Below are 4,801 nucleotides of genomic sequence, written 5' to 3'. Positions count from 1 at the left end.
AATTGATGCACCGCACTGGCTTTCATAGGGTGGCTGCTGATGACCAGTAGCAAGCAGCTGGGCCTAACTGAGTCATGCAAATCAGGTGGTATCAAGTCACCCAGAGGGTGCTGCCTAGGGATGCCAGCCTCCAGGTGGGACCTGGGGATGCCTGGAATTACTGCTCATCTCTAGAATACATAGATAACCTCCCATGGAGAAAATGGATGCTTTGGAGGGTGGACTATGTGACATTGTACCTAACTGAGGTCCCTGTCCTCCCCAGGCTCCACCCGCAAATCTCCAGGAGTTTCCCAGCCTGGATCTGGCAACCTTATCCACAATCCCCTGCCGGTGGCTGGGGGGGGGGGACCTGGTGACCCTAAACTGCTGCAAGGCCTAGAATTGCCAACCGCTAAGTGGGACACCGCCCCAGAATTATAACTGGACTCAAGACAGCAGAGATCTGTTTCCCTGGAGAAAATGGCTGCTCTGGAGGGTGGACTCTGTGGCATTATACCCAGCTGAGGCCTCTCCCTTCCCCAAACCCAGCCTTCCTCCTTACAGTCCACCTCAAAACCTCTAGGGATTCCCCAGGCTGGCACTGGCAACCCTTTGTCAGGCCTGGCCCCAAGGCTCCCTCCCTCCCTCAAAGATCAAAAGAGGCCAGGAAAGGGCCCTTCCCCCACCCTTTTTACTGACGGAGCCTCCTTCCTCCACCCCCTGCCCTGAACGTTCTAATCTCTCACCATTGATGTCTGGAGTTAGATCCCTGCAGAGGCCATTTCAAAATGTATTGTGGGGAATTTAACCCTCCCTGAAGGGATTTTTTTACTTCTTGGATTTTTCTGCAGACACAGGAAGTTTACTGACTATGTAGGAAAAGCTGTTGGGGGAGAGTGAGCCCTCTGTTGGCAGAAATAAGTATCCGCACAACCCGCCCCCTGTTGGAATCAGATATATAGATGTAAGGGTCAGGTCAATATTGATATGTTGAGTCCCTAAATTATGTCAAGTTTAAGAGGTAATTAAGAGGTAATTTAGTAATTTTAGTAATCTTTTTGTATTTAGAGGCTTCTCACAAGGCCTAAGCTATAGCTCTGTTAAGGGGGCCCTATATCAGCAACCCTTTGGAGTCTCACCTGGTTTTCAAATTTTAGCTTAGATTTGTGGTTTCAGAGCTTTGTGATTTGTCATATTAGACTTTATATGTTGGTTTATGAGTTCAGGCACTGTGATCAATTGGAGGGATTTTTTCTATATTGTTGCACACTGTTTTGTTTTGGTTGTTGTTTGATAGAGGTGTGATGTGTTTTATGATATCCTACAGTTTCAATATCATTTTGTAAGCTGTTTCATAGGCCATACATTCATCATTCTGCCAGGTAGCCATAGAACTGCACACATTTTTAAAAATGTATTTCAAATTTGTATTGGTTTTTGCTGTTTGTTTAATCTCCAGTTTTTAAAGCAAAATAGCAGTCATGTGCGTGTGCTGGGGGGGGGGGGAAGGTTGAATCAGGGCCATGGTATGGGAAGGAAGTTTTAAAGACTATTTTTCTTTGCACCATTTCCCCAACTTCAATCAGCCCCAAGAGTTGCTGTTTGCACTATGGAGACAAACATACGGGCACCCATTTATTTCTGCACAATACCTTACCTTCACTAATACTAATTTTGTACAGATTGTTTTGCCCTCAGTGAAACAGTTCAACGGTGAATAAACCCAGTTTACATGACAGGATATATTACTTAGAAGAGGAAATTTATAAACTTTCTTAGAAGATTACAGAATTTCTTCTTGCTTTTCAATCCAAGTAAATTAATTTTAAAAGTTTTTCAACCAATGTGATAATGATTAAAAAAGAACTTGTTTCCAAGAGAATTCCCCCAGGGAAGCTAACAGAAGCTCAGTACCTTTTTTGATTTCACCTATAACCGTTCTGCCATTTTTATTAGCAATATAATGACTCATCATAACATTCTGACTTTGCATTGCAAAGAGATGACTAAATGTCATCCTGACATACCACTACAAAGCGCCACTCTTTTCCCCCTTCCTATGCAGGTGGGTGGCATAAATCAAAGTAATAAGCCTTCATTTCCCTGACTCATTTGGGACCATAGATCACTATGAACTGAATGTCTTATAATCCCCCTTGGCTAAATGGAGCACTGCATTTTCCAGGCAACAGCGGATCATCATTTCACATGTTCATGTATTTATAAAGAAAAGATAGTTCTATACCACAAGGAAACAACTTTGCAGTAGATTGGCACTCTAAGGGCATTGTCCTGGTTTAACCTCAACCCCACTTTTCCGTGCAAAAAGCATTGTCTTGGGCCTTCTCCATCACAGCTCCTGCAGACTCTCCTCTGGATCTGCTTTTACAGGGCAGTGGATGCCCTTCACAGTTGTGGAAGTTGTTTCTATATTCAGTTCATACTAATCCCTAGCTTGTACTTCATCCCTAACACAGCACTCATCTGAGAGTTAGCAGGACAATACAAGTGGCGACAGGACTACCAGCCTAGAGAGGATGTTCTGATACCTCACTTTTTCTCAAAGTGCAGGGGTCATTTTATAAAAAAAGAGCTGCAGGAGCTCATTAGCATAACTCATTAGCATAACTTATTTCCATATGCCACACCCCTTGACATCACCGGAAGTGTGTCAGAGGGCAACACCCACCACTCAGGCTCTACCCCCAAAATCTCCAGGTATTTCCCAACTGAGATTCAAACCTGGGTCTCCCAAATCCTTGTCTGGAACACTAACCACTACGGAACACTTCATGGGGCAGCGGCTGTTGAGCAGTAGCAAGCAGCTGGGCCTGCATGAGTTATGCACACCCCCCCCCCCCAGTGACCGCTGTTCCACACCCAGAAGATGGGTTTTGGCTTGCAATGAACTGAGTATGTGTCCTTTGACTAGCTAGGGGCATTTGGCCTCAGCCCTGGAACCTGAATGGGGAACAGGACAATATTAAGCTACTTTACAGGACTGTTTTGAGAATGACTGACAACATGTACTGTCAGGTATCATATAAAGCAAGATCTGGCTTCCTTTTAATGTGACCATCATCGTCCTTAACCTGGAATCAACTAAACCAGTTCTATATTCACATATCAAGACTGAGAAAGGCGATAGAACAAAACGTTATTCCCTATCCAGAGAAAACCAAGTTGTAATTTATTTCTTTACCTCTAAAAGGACTGTATACTCCCTTACAAATTAGGGCTGCCAAATCCCCCCAGGGGGCAGAAATTCCCCCGCCCCAGAGGCCAGTTCCCCGATGCTGGGGAATCGGGCCCCGGGAGGAACCCTGCCCCAGCGTGCACGTCACAGGGAAGTGACGTCATGACGCCGGGCACGCTGGGGGCGGGGCCACGGCCATACAAGGGAAAAGTCTATGGTCTTCCAGCTGGTGCAACAACACATGGATGCATTTGAAAATTTATCTTCAATCACATCACCACATATATTTTGAAACATTAAAGGAAGAATGAAGTACAAGCAGAACTATAAACAGTTCTCCAGCTGACACACATATCAGAGAACCTCATGGCACACTCATTGGGATTCTCACTGAACTTACAGTGCTTCTCAGAGTTGAAGTTTTTCAGACTTCCACTGAGTTCTCAAGCAGTGAGAAACCTGGGGAGATAAGGGCTTCACCTCTTTCCCCTGTGTCTTCTTTGCCTTCCGATTCCCCAAATCTGATAGTCATCAATTAGTAGCAGAGGAAGGAAGACCCTTATAGCACTAATCTTGTATCATGGGAATCAGACAGTGCCCATGTTAGGTGGACATATGAACACATATAGTATGTATGTCTTTTCTTCCCATGCCATGCATAGAAATCTGGGTCTCTTAGAGCAGGTCCATGCATACATTGTCGTTCATTAAGAGTGCATGTGATATGGAAGAAAAGTTCCCTGCATCAGCTGCCTTGAACAAAGCAATGCAATCTCAGCTGCTGGATTGTTTAAAGAGAAGTGGTAAGCAATCTGAGAAAAAATTAAAGAAATTAACTCATCAGTAATTATTCTGATTTATGTACGGTTTTTCTCTATCTTCTTTTCTGAGCAGACTGAGACTTACTTCTCCTTGACTAGAGTCGACATGATGCAAAAGGGTCTCTGTAGGAAAGATTCTGTGCTGTGGTAAAAAAACAAACAAACCCAAAGCACTAAGGAATTGAAGTAGCTGTATGGGAAACAGCATTTTAGCTTCTAAAACTCTTCAGTAAATTATTCTTCAGAACAATAAAAGTGCCAAAATCAGAAATTCATAAACACAACATGGACTAGCCTACAGCATCATTCCCTCCAGTGTTTGTAAGGAGTCTGAAAATGGATGAGCCGGTCGAAATGTACTTATTGTTCTTTACCATCATCATTATTGGTCCTGACATGGAAGTGTATTATCATTGAGGAGAGTACTTGGGGAAGCTGCTCAATCCCTCTAATGCCACAGAGATCACTAGACCTTATGCCAATGCATCTGTCTTTATTTTTGGTACAGCAGCAGTAGTTTGGAAAGCCATTCCTTCCTCTCACCGCAGAGATAAATGCTTTCTTTCTGTAATGTGTTCCAGAGCAACCAGCTGACTAACTGTGCCATAGTGGCAAGCAGCTAAGACTGAGGAACCATTTGAGCTGAAAAAGTTGAGTTGGTTTTGGAATTAGTAGGGTCAAATACAGTTTTTAAAGCTCTCCATCCAAGTTAGGAAGTCTTAGCAAGGCACCTAAGGCATTTTAGAGCAGCAGATAGTATCCTGCAGAGGTGATCGAGCAAATGGTAAACTTCAGTGTCTGA

The sequence above is a fragment of the Gekko japonicus genome, unplaced genomic scaffold (genome assembly GCF_001447785.1).
Source record: "Gekko japonicus isolate JY-2015 unplaced genomic scaffold, Gekko_japonicus_V1.1 scaffold680, whole genome shotgun sequence".
Taxonomy (NCBI): domain Eukaryota; kingdom Metazoa; phylum Chordata; class Lepidosauria; order Squamata; family Gekkonidae; genus Gekko; species Gekko japonicus.
The sequence above is the reverse complement of the archived record's forward strand: the minus strand, read 5'-3'. Positions refer to the sequence as shown.